Genomic DNA, 12788 nt, shown 5'->3' with positions numbered 1-12788 from the left:
TAGGAGTTTCACCAGAATAATTTTGTTGTAACAAACTGAACCATACCAAAGGGATGCCTATACCAAGGTTTTGGGGTGCATAGCTCTAACAGGAAGAGAAGTAAGTTCCACCTCCCAATCTTGTTATATTGCAATTCTATCTATACGTGTAACAGCACCAGCAATACCAGCAAAATAAAACTAGAGTTAGTTTAAACATTAAACTACACATAGGACTTGCCAGGTTACTGCCATTTACAGGAAAAGCTCAAGAAATCTTGCAGCACACTCAAGACATTAACATACAGTTAAAACTATGCACTTCCTGCATAGTATATAAAATGCACCTGGAGGCAGAATTCAAACGTTATCAGGAGAATTTGTTTTTAAACTATGTCTTAGAAAGTCCAAGTTAGTCTTTCAATGATGGTCTGCAAACTCAAACACTACTTAAAAGCATTACTTATAAGATCGTTTTCAGGGTTTGAGAGATCAAAAAACAGGACCTAAAAATGTCAATGTAGTTTTATTAGACTCCAAAATGAACACAGTTATTAAACCAAAATAGAACAAACTTTCCCCAAAAAGCATGTTACACATTGAAATAATAGAACTACATTTTCTGCTTAAAGTCAAGTGCAGACAGTATTTGTATACCTAGCATTAGCTACTGAACATCTGATCTGAACATTTCTAGTTGTATCACACTAAACACTGAAATCCATTTTTAATCCACAAAAAGCATGGTAACTTGGCACATAATTTTGCTTTTATATGAACTTCAGAAAAAGTAGTATTCTTCTACAGAAATCCAAACAAAAAGATGTCTTCCAGAAAATACGGAATAAATCACATCACAAGCAGCATCCTGAATGTATTGTATATCAAGTTCCTTCTCCTGCATAGTAACAAGAAACAAAAAGTATTCTAATCCCTTGTTCAGTATTGTAGCAACTACAATAACAACTGCAGCACAGGTTCTTCCAAAAATAGGCATTTTAAATGCAGAGTTTACCCCTCAGAATTAATACACCTACAACAATCATCTTCATTAATATATGCAATTGTTTCCTTGCCCAAATTTATATGTGGGTCTAAGGAGATGGAAATGGAAGACAAGACAATTTTAGAAAGTAGTCAAACCAAGATACACAGTCTCTGTGTATCAGTAGATACACTAATGGTAGGACACTTCAAAGTTTAAAGGTCTGAAACCAGAAATACTCATAAGTTTGAAACAAGGAGGAGTTTGAGGTAAGATGAGGCTCACATTCTCTCAAGCATAAAAGTTGATAAACCAAGCCAGACACACTCAAGTTACAAATACAAAAAAAAACCTAAGAAAGGAACACCCTTCAAACCGAATTCTGTATCTTCATTCCAATTTACTTGTATCTTGGTTGAAACAAAACAAAAGCTGCTTTCTAGTTACTTCAATAGGCTATTGTCAAAATCCTGAAGGAAAACATCTGTAAATCCTAACACAGGTGGGCTAAAGCATTCATGTTCAAGATCCATTTTTATCTTTGCAAAATTCTCACTTACTCCTTCCTTCCTCCCCTGTGGCCCAAACACTGACACATCTCTGTGGGTGCACTACGTGAAACCCAGTGATAGGGCTGGCTGTCCTTTCGCTGTTCCAATACTGCTAACAGATCAGACTATTTTAAGATAAGCTAATTATGCCAGAGAAGTATCTTATAAGCCATTAAGTAGAAGAGACCATGAAGAATTAAAAGCAGTGAAGTACAGATAAGACAGAAGCAAGAATTGTGATCTCAACTATTCAAGATAAGAAGCCTGGAGGATTCCTCATCAGATTGCAACTCCACATTTCAGTCTGTACTTACTTTCTCCTGCTTCTAACAGTTGTAACAAGCACAAAAGAGACTTCACATGAAGGGCTGTTGTTCCTTACACCTTCAGAAAATTAGTCATTCTAGCCTTAGAAGAAAAACACACCAAAATCTTTGTGGCTTGCTTGTAGGCATTATCTACACACATGCAAGACAGACAGCTATAGAAACAAACATAGATGTCTAAAAGAAAGAGATCTGAAGAAAAATCCTTAGATTGTGAGTTTGTTGCACAGAAAATTTTCAAGAAGTTTATCAGATCATCTTCTCATTAACATTTCATTAAAAGATTGAATGATGGAAAAGCAGGTCGAAACCTCTTTTGAGAGCTAGTCAGCCAGTATCTTCAGGAATATCGTGGTAGGTTTTCTTACTGAACAATTCAGCCTTAAAAATACCATGTTTAAAAAAATAGGATTGAGAAAGTCCTCAATAAAACACAGATATGAGCCTCACATGGGGGGTGGGGAGAGGGATTTTAAAGATATTTATTACTATCTCTTAAAAACAAAACAAGATATTCCCTCCGCTCTTCTGTTCCTTTTTTTTTTTTTTTACTTTTTTTGGGGGAAGGAGGGGAAGGCAGGCAGAAGAGATTAGTTAGACACAAGGTGTTAAACCAGAAAAATCTAAATGGTTTCTAGACAAACAGGTCTTCTGACTTTCTTTGATGCAAATAAGCTCCTGCTCCCTGACCTCCAGAACATATGCGTAAGAGAAGCAAACTGCTGTCTGAAACTATATACAATTACAGAATTACGGTCCAAAGTCTAGGAAGGGAGAAGCAGAGGACAGGCAGTTGCAGTGACAACCCATTGAGCTTCTATTCTAGATCACAAGAATCAAACCATGAGTACAAATGCTGCAGTCAATTCCCTGCACGAAATCCCCAAACCGTTACAGAATTTGCAAACAGCATCCTGACTCTCTGGGTAGTGAGAAATCACAAGTGTTCTACACAACTATCTTCCCATATACTTACAAACAGGCATCATCAAAATGAAGATCTATTTAAGATTTAACTTTATTCTGCTGAATGAATGAATCACAGCCTAATATGACATTTAGATCAAATTAAATACGTGAAAAGCAAAGCAAATTAAGAAACTGAATGTAAAGTTTTAAATCATCCTACCTTTAAGTTTATTTTCATAAAATTAAATAAAAACACTTAAGAAAATAACACTGCTTACTGATACAAGATTAGGGCTTTACCAGTGATGGCACTAAAATCTGGAAGATGGAACTGCCTATTACCCACAGCTTTCTAAACCTACTTTCCTAATAAAATGAGGTTTATGCAATCACAGTTTTTTCTCCCTCATTAACAGCTTCTGATTTAATTGGCCAGTTTCAACCAAGTGTAACAGTAAAAGTATCAATTATTTTTACAACTTTTTATAAAGTGCTATAGAATTTTTGACCTGGCAGTTGCACACAGCCTGGGCAAAGCACCTGACCTGCAATGACCAGAGAGGCAACACGTTCTGCTGGATTACTCGGGCAGTCAGCAGGCACCTGTACTCAGACTAGCCACAGCTAGCAGGCCATTTAAGATATTTAAATAACTTAAGAGAAAAGCACTGTATAGACAGGTACTCTTTAAAGATCAGGGAATAATAGTCAAAAAATAAGGAAAATGGAAGTTCTGTAAGTTTTATTACTTGTAAAACTACTACTTTACTATTACTGTTCAGGCTATTTTCAAATTTACTTCTACTGTTTCTCCAAGTCATATTTTAATATCATAAATAAAATCGGCTATAGTACACAGAATAAAGATTTTCATGTACATATTGCCTTTGTTCTTCCCTCTTCTCCATACCATGCTTCATTTGCTCCTCAGCAACACAGCCATAAAGCTGGAATCCTTTTGTCCCATGCAATCACACCGATTATGCTTGCCTAGAGCCAATATGAACAGGACAGCCCACAGATGCTTTAATGACTTACATCTCCTCTTAGATAAAAAAACCTAGAAAGTGAAAAGACAAAAAAAAATGGCAGCAAAACCCAAAAGCACCCATTCACGACATCATCTGTTGTAGCCTAGGCTTGTTCTAAAGTATTTGTTCAGTCCTGTAGCAAGACCTGATGATTACGCTGATTAAGAAGCTCTACCAAGACCCCTACTGCTGCACAAGCGCGTTTGGATCACCAGAGGGTGCTGCAAGGGCTCATAACATGACCACACAGTAGATTTGGGCTGGGATCGTAATTTTCTAACATGGGGCAAGCCCTTTTCTCAGCTTTTTAAAAAAAGCTGGTTTTACTTGGGTCTCTTAGCAGTCATAACATTCCAATTCCCTCTCCAATCACCTCTTCCGAAGTCAATGACTTATTTTCTGATAGAATCTGCTGCAAGTTTTACATAAGCACCTTGTGCTAACATACTATTCATTGTTAATACACATGTACTCAACAACAGGGTTCATAAACTTATTTTACAGCATCCTCAAAAAATAACTACAAAACCAAGCATGTCACCACTGGGCTTAACTTGACAGTACAGGAGTCCATCTCCTCATCAAAAACATATGGGGAATCTACAAACAGGGGAAAAAAATTGACTACAACCCACTGAACTAGAGAATTCTCATATATAGGGCATACTGAAAGTATCTGCAGAAAGATATACTGAAAAGCAGCTAGTGGGATAACTGTGAGCTATCGGGTTACATTTCATCTTACTATGAATCCAAGCCTCCTATGTAGATAAGCCTGTAAAAGAAATTCAACTAGGAGTCACTAGAACATCCTTCAGAACGCTAAGACAGTAATAGAGTTATGGGAGAGTTGAGAATTTCAACTGCTACTTCTTCCCCTGAACAAATTTTTTAAAGCACTTTCCTACTGTTTTGCAAGAAGCATCTAAATGACTCCAGTATTCAGGAACATTAATCATTTATATTTTAAAATCCAGAACTTTCAATCATTTGAACATCCATTTTACTAGTTCCTTGAAGCTACTGAATTAATAGTGATAAATAGAAACATTAACCAACGGCTTTTTTTTTTTTAAAGGAAAAAATCATTTGACAATTATCTTATGATAACTCTTGCTGTTTACCCCCTTTCCTCAAATTTCAACTCATATTAAACCCATGACAAAGTCTGGGAGACCTTTTGAAATTCTCTGTGTCCTTCACTGAGAACAAGTGTTCCATATTTCTGATCTTTTAATACAGATTTGGTAAAATAAATTATTTTTTAAATTTCAATTAATTCAATTGCTAAGTTTCCCACTACTTTTTTGGTGGCTATTCAGGCGAGCAGTTCTCATATTTGTGACAAAGAAAACAACAAGCAGTTACTTAAAACTGAAAATTATTCTTTGATATTCAACAATGCTATTACATGCTCTACATACTCCTTGTGAATTTTTAGAGAGCTTGTGCTAATAATCAGAACTTCTGCAAATATACCCATATTCCACATCTCCAATATCCAGTGAATACCTGCCTCCACCTACTGATCACATTTCTTTTCAGCCATGCAGGATTTTGTCTCCTTCCCCTGAAGGAGTTCTTTCAAATTCTTTCTTTCAAGTTCCTTCAATTTAGTACTTCCTAATGGAAACCATTTATACTTTTACTGCTGGCACTTTTTCCATAGTTGAGCCCAACATCTCTCAAAGCAAAGATCTTGATATATGTTTCAGTGACAAAAAGTTAAGACACCACCATCTGGAATGCTATGAAAAAGATAAGGACAACAACAAGAGGACAAAACAAAACAAAAAAACCCACACAAACCACAAAAACCTTAACGCTCCAAAAGAAACACAGGAGGATATTAAGGAAGTCTCTCAGAGGAAATCCTTCTTCTGCACTCAAAAGTTTCAAATCCCAAAAGCCAACTAGCCAAGCTAATATGTCTATTATCAAACTAAACTAACAAATGTAATTTGAGAGCCTATAGGCTCAAAAATTGTAGCAGAAAGTGCTTTTCACTTGATGTGCACAGAAAGGGAATGGTGTATCTCTTGCCATACTTTTTACTTTGCCCTCTTTTACCCTGAAACCAATGGGCTTCTGAGCATAAATTTAAGACACCTGAATTTCAATTAAAACCTCATATCATTACACAATAATTTTAACAGCTTCAAGGAAAAATAAAAATATTTAGTTACTGAAAAATTTAGTTTATTACCCTCACTACATGACAACATAACACAAGCACAGTGATGATGGAACATCCCATTTTCTCAAATATTCTCAGAAGACTCAGTGCTTTGAAAGCTCATAGTGGAAAAAGCAACATTTTTGAACTGCTATATACACCAACTTATTAGCAGTCATTCTTGTCAGCTTACAGTTTTTAAAACAGGATGCATGCAGTCATATCAGGAAGAGGGCAGTTGCTGTGAAAGAATGATACCAAAAACAAGATGTCCTTAATGTTGATAACCTCATACAATGTTTCTGAGCTATACTATACAAGTTTTCCACAACAGTAAGATGGCCAATTAAATACAATTCAAAACATCTGGAGAAAGATGCTCACTTAAAAACACTGTCACTTTTTTGATATCTGAGGAAAAAAGCTCATACAACTTCTTTCTCGGCCTCCTGGACTCAAGTATTGCAGATTTCATGTGATACAGTGGGGGAAGTCACCTTATCCTGACACCAGTTTCTTTAACGGACACTGTGAAGGCAACTCTGTTCTGCCCTTTATGACCCCTAACCTTTTTGCACGTGTGTGTATACCTGTGAGTCTCTCAAGGTTCAACTACTTGCATACTCTATTCTCTTACAACTGTTCATAATCTTTTTTACACTTACAATACCTGCCCATACATCATAAGGGATACCAAAACGATCTCCTCTTAACTCCTTCTCTCAACTCTGTCTGCCAACATCTTCAGGAAAGAAATGTTTAACAGAATAGCCACAGCACAGTTCAGTCGTAGATGTGCTTACATAATTATATAGCTAAAAGTTTAATAATTTATCCCCCTTGACTTTCCAAATGTTGTAACTGATCACAGAAAATTACAAGATGAGGCCTGTGTATATTGGTACAGCACTCAACAGTGACACTGACCATAGCTTTGCAGGTATCAAGATGACACATCCACTTTACATATTCTCACAGGCCTATGGCTAGCTTTCAAACAATAAAAATAACATCAGTCTAATCCATGAAATCCTCAATTACAGTGTTGGAAGCAACCTGGTTTTCAAATGAGCTGAGTTTCAAACACACCTGAAGGGGGTTGAAGCAAATTGGAAAAAATCCTTCTTCCCCTCTATTATCATCATAAAAGTATCATGAGCACAAACCCACTCATTCTACACCCCATTCTTTTAGGTGATCTCCTACCACCACAATGAAGGCAAACACATGTTTCTCTTACTTATTTAAAAACAAAAAGTAAAAAAACACAGCAAGAGATGCTTTGTCATCAATGCCTGGTACACAGATACTTAACTCAAAGCAAGCACCTCTCCACAACTATGCTTGGCTGATAATTCCTAACACTTTTTATCCTAGTATACTTAAAATAGGCATGCAACAATACTTAGTAACTACTAGTAAAATTCAGCTGAGCACAAAGCAATACAGAATGCACTTTTAAGTCTCTAGGTTGGCCCATAAGGACTTATGTAGAATTCAAAAGCTCTTCAGGGACACAGACAAATATAACCGGGAGACCTATCTAATTAAGCGTCACTAACATTTTGAATATAAAGTAGTTAATTCCCTGAAAAATAATTCAATTAATCACACTCTTATTAAGAGGGATGTATTTTCCTCTCATCACATAGACATACTTACATCATCATACAGACATACTGTTACAACACACGAGGAACAAAAAGCATAGTGCTTTGTGCAGAAAAGGTTCTATATTCCCCTGCATCAAAATTTTGATAAGAGACTGGCCACAAAATTTTGCTGTCTTTACCTGACAGTCATTTCTGCCTAATTCTTCACTGCATCCTCAGAGTAAGGGGAAAAGGAGAAAGGAAGATTACCATACACCATTTAAAATATTCAAAATCAGTGACTGTTTTGGTGGGGAGGGATTGAAATCTCAGTAAGAGTTGTCTTGCAAGATATTAATTCCTCTTTAGTGTCAAATGGAAATGAAAGTACACAGTATAAGGGTTTATGTTCCTAAAGAAAAAGATATTTGAGTTATAGATAAAAAAAGTTCTCACAGAACCATTAAACATAAATCTAAAAAATACCATTGATAAACTAAGAAATCCTTTAATATGGAAGAAAAAAAATTCATCCCTTTCAACTCCATAAGCAGTAATATGAAAGATCAAGTGTTAAAATAAGAATGCACTATGAAGGGGATGGTAAAGGGTAGAAATCTAGATCAGATGCTTACTTTAAAATAAACAAAGCAAACTACACTATTGCAGGCCACACACTTAACCCTCCATGGCATTACTTATTAGCTGGTACTCTACCCCAGAACACATGCTGGGGAAGGGGAGGAAAACTGTCATATTACACAGTTGAAGTCTGTTTTTAACTCTTAGTAATACCATTTTGTTCATTCACTAGATACATTTTAGGTCATTGATACAGTATTTCTATTAGCTGCACAAAAAAAGTTCCTGAAGTCTTTTAGTGGAAGGTCAACAAAAATTAACTCCTAGGGAAAAAAGCAAAAGAGTATCTTGCTTTAATCTTACAAACTTCCCAAGATACCAAAACCACCTTGTAAATATTCAGGGAAAAAGCTGTGTTTAGTTATTTCAGGATCTGACTGCGCCTTTGGAGACTTTACTCATTTCATACGACAGGAGAAAGAGTTAAACTAAACCCACATTCAGTACCACTTCAGTAACACATCGGCAAGTCCACTGAAATAATTACTGCATTAGCCTTTCAGAGCTAGCAGTAAAGCACATAAGAAAAATGCACCATTCCTCTTTTTATTTTTCCTGGTTACTTTACCAGAGCTGAAGAAATCAAATCTGAACACAAGACAATAGGCACCAAAATTCACCCATATTATCATGGACAGAGATTTTCACTTTTGTTCCATTTGATCAGTTGAAGAATACATTACTAAACATGTGAAATAATATCTTTCAAATACAACAAATATGAAAACTTAAAGCCATTTTGTGCATTAAGATGTTACATAGCATATACATTGCCATAAATTAATTCAAAGTTTTGTTTCAATAAGAAGGAAAAGTATGTCCTAGTGTTTTGCATGCATTATCAGGGTGCTGTCATACTGAATAGGCCCAAAGCCCAAGTTTTACACAAAGTATTTAATCCCATAGCCTTTAAAAATAAAAATTAAGAATTTGGCAAATAGAATAAAATGTGTTAATGTCAATTTTCGGAAAAGATTTTTTTTTTAAATTGACCTGAAACACAGACATCTCTCATGCAAGGCGTAACAAACTACAGTTATTACAAATTCAAGATATTTCTTATTTAGGCAAAAAACTTAGTTCCCAAACTAATACAATTTGCATGTTACAGAGCATTATACCATACTACCTCTACTACTGTTTAATTAATCAGCTGTGTTCTGTTATGCACAGCATGACTGAGAGCAGACAAGGTAGCATGGCATTGTTCACCGACTTACATGGTGCTTCTAGTCTCTCTGAAGCAGCTCTTAGGACCAGAATACACAGAATGACATCAACAAGTTATCTGAGAAACTTGGCTAACATTCTAAAATAAACCCCGTAAAAGCTTTGCTGCCCACATTACCCAGTTTAAGGTAAACCACACACACTTCAGCTCAAATAAGGTTTTAAATAAGATATGTCTTCTGCCATAATAAGCCATTTTATTCTTCAGAATTATTTCAAGTTTTAATTCAGCCAAGTCCTCCTTATCTTACTAGTCCAACACACCTCAATTCTGTAGATCAATTTACCTAGCTTCCTAAAATTCACTGTTCACTTATTTCTTCATGCCTTGTTTTGCAGAGAAAGAAACTAACATTATGTGAAATTACAGGACTAAATCCAGATATCTATGCGTATGCAAAGCATTCAGCGGGCCCACTAATTCATAGAGGTGAAGTGTAACCACATTGGTTTAAATGCTCCATTTTTTTAAGTGTGTAAAACAAGCAAACACACAGGCTAAAGGCTAAAATGTTTCTACTATAGTTTACAAAATGCAAATGCCTTCTCAAAAATAAATCATTAGAAATCCTAGAATATTAGAACTGGTTTAGATGAGTTGCACTGGCAGAGAGACTGCCATCTACACTGAAAGCGTTCTGAAGCAGATCTTGTCCCTCTCATTGAAGGATTCTTCTTGTTCACTGATGATACTTCTCTACTACTATTGGTAGACTACATCAACTACAGATTTAGAAAAGAATTATAGAGAAGGGAAATAAATAACCAGGGCACTGGGTTATTTTCCTTCCTAAATTCTAAACTGAATGCCCTCAATCAAACAAGGCTCATGTCCAACTGGCCAGCACTATTATAATCACTTAACATCAAGACGAATTGTTCCATTCTCTCATTTTTGTTTTGCTAGCTAAACAAGTATAGACTTTTAAAATACCATTTGTAAATATGCCCCTCAGTGACCAAAAAGTGTTAAAATTACATCCTTTATTACAATTCTTCTATATTATGTAACTGAAAGACATGTCATTTTGCACATATTCTAGCATCTAAATGAAAAAATATAGTTTAAAAGAACCTCACACTTCTCCCCCAAATGCAAATCGCTTGTTAGAGAGGAGGAAAAAACCAAAGATTACATTCTTACATGTAAGAGGTATCGATAAACATTTTAAAAACAGAATAGATTATAGGAACATTGCTCTGACACCCTCTGTGCAGGTTGTTTAAACACTAGCTAGCAATAACAAAACAGCAGAAAAAACAATCAAAATATAGATACCTAGATCCTAAAAATTAAGAGACTTGTATAAGGAACAATTATATGTAGACAATTAACATGCTTCAGTTTGAAAGCTTACAGTCTTCCTTATGCTACAGAAACATTTACCAGACCGTGAAAACGTTTGAAATAAATACTGTCTATATTACAAGTTCCATACCAAGTCACATTTTTTCCTTACTACTCTTTACAAATTATCCCTTTTTGTTGCTCCTTTGTACTTCCCAGAACCCCTTTCATCCACCGTTCATAATAAATTTAGTCTTTGTATGACTACGGGACACAATGATTTTACGCTAAGCACTAAAAAACACATCCTCTTAAATTGTCTCCCCCCCCCCTCCCCGAACTCTAGTTTCTTAACTCTGAAATTAATGACCTGTCAAGCAAGTCACTATGTCTTAGTTTTTCTAAGCAATTCCATTCTCTTCACCACCTAGCATCTCAAAGGCAGGTAAAAATTTAGTGGAAAATATAGCTCCGTAATCTCAAAGAATTTACTGTCTTTCCAGTCAGAGCAATCTCTTTTCTTATCCTCACGACTTCTGCACAGAGCTAGTGAACACAAAATCCTACTTGCAATACAACACAGCTGTACCTTCACTCTTTTCCTCCTCTGGACAAAACATCCTCTAGTTTACACATCAGCGAACAGTTTCTCCTCCCATTCGCAACGCACCTTTATGCGGTGTACAACTACTTTAGCAATTTCTACCTCCACCTCCTCCCTCCCCGACCCCCGATCATTTTCGCTAGCATATACCAGGGACAGACTCCTAGGAAAGGATTTTTTTTGTTTGTTATTAAACGTGATGTTGCTTACCCAACGTGGCTGCCGAGAAGCAGGACAAAAGGTACTTTTCCTCCCCGCCTTTCCAGACACACACACACACCCCGAGCAGAGAAGTTGGCCACCCAGGCGAAGACGATCTTACCTCAGTGTTCCCCGAACGCCAGGGCCTCGTACCCCACCCTCTCTCCCTGGTGCACCAGCCCCCGGGCAGACTCCGCTGGCCTGGTCCATAAATGTCCATCCTCTCCTCCAGCGAGCGGTGCAGGAAGTTCTGGAGAGGCCCCGGGCGCGGGGAACTTGCCCACCCGCGGGACCCCGCGCCCGCCGCCCCCGCACCGCCCCGCGCCCCTCCCCCGCCCGCCCCCCGCACCAACTTCCCCGCCAGCACCCCCCGCTCCGCTCCGCCGCCGTCGGTACGGCTGACCGGGAAGAGGAGGGCGCGGGGACCCTCATTCTCCCTCCTTTTCCCCATCTCGAGCCACCTCCCTCGGCGACTGCCCCCGCCCGTCACCCGGTGCCCCTGCCTCCGACCCCGCTCGCTCGCCTCCCGTCGCTCCTCGCCTCCGACCCTCGCCACCGTCCGGAACCGCCGGGCTCAGGGAACGCTCCCCCGCCCTCCCACTCGCCCCCAAAAGCAGGGACCCCCCTCGCTCACTCACCCGCCCGCGTCCCCTCGCTCCCTGCCGCCGTCGCTCCTGCCTCCTCCCCGCTGAGGCTCCTCAGGAGACACTGACACCGGCGCACGGATACCCGCTGGGCGCTATTTTTGGGAAACAAGGCCCAATCGGGGCCGGAACTACTTCCTCTGTCACACTCTCTCCTTAGGCGGAGCAGGCCGTCTCCTAAGAATATCCTTCCGCTCTTTTCTCCTGGCAGCTCGGGCGTTGCTGAGGGCGCTCAGCCGAGCCAGGCCGGGACAGGATGAGGAGAACAGCGTAGGAAAATAAGAGGTGAACCTGCTGCCGGCGGCGGGGCTGGGAGTGCCCCGGTTTGAACATCCAGCATCGCCGGATTATTTTGTTTTACCATGGGGAGCGGCCGGGTCTACATTCTTCACCGCCGACCCAATCCTGCGGCACCGCGAGCCGATAGGGCAGCGCGCCGGAGTGAAGGTGCGGCAGCGCCAATCACAGCGCCTGCCAGAAACAAGCGCCGGCGAACCGGAGAGCAGCTTGGTGGGCGGGGCGTAATGAAACGTGGAGGCCTTGAGTGACAGGAAGGGGCTCAATCAGAGACACGGCCAGGGAAGCAATAGCCAATCAAGGCCGAGCGTGTGCGAGCCTCCTACGAAGGAA

The 12788-nt window shown here is 39.0% G+C and overlaps 1 protein-coding gene across 8 annotated transcripts in view; it reads right to left on the bottom strand.

Moving 5' to 3' along the window:
• The window catches only part of MEF2A (myocyte enhancer factor 2A), a 92007-nt gene extending 79631 nt beyond the window's left edge, over positions 1–12376 (bottom strand). For 6 of the 8 annotated variants that reach the window (XM_075763927.1, XM_075763928.1, XM_075763930.1 and 3 more), the window contains exon 1: positions 12153–12376. The gene's annotated coding sequence lies outside the window, so the exon portion shown is untranslated. Of the gene's footprint in view, positions 1–11635; positions 11771–12152 lie in introns of those variants that run through there. The other 2 variants (XM_075763926.1, XM_075763931.1) reach the window with 1 other exon arrangement.
• Positions 12377–12788: the final 412 nt, after the last annotated feature.

This window comes from Balearica regulorum, chromosome 12, assembly GCF_011004875.1.
Source record: "Balearica regulorum gibbericeps isolate bBalReg1 chromosome 12, bBalReg1.pri, whole genome shotgun sequence".
Lineage (NCBI taxonomy): Eukaryota > Metazoa > Chordata > Aves > Gruiformes > Gruidae > Balearica > Balearica regulorum.
This window is presented reverse-complemented; position numbering and strand designations above follow the sequence as displayed.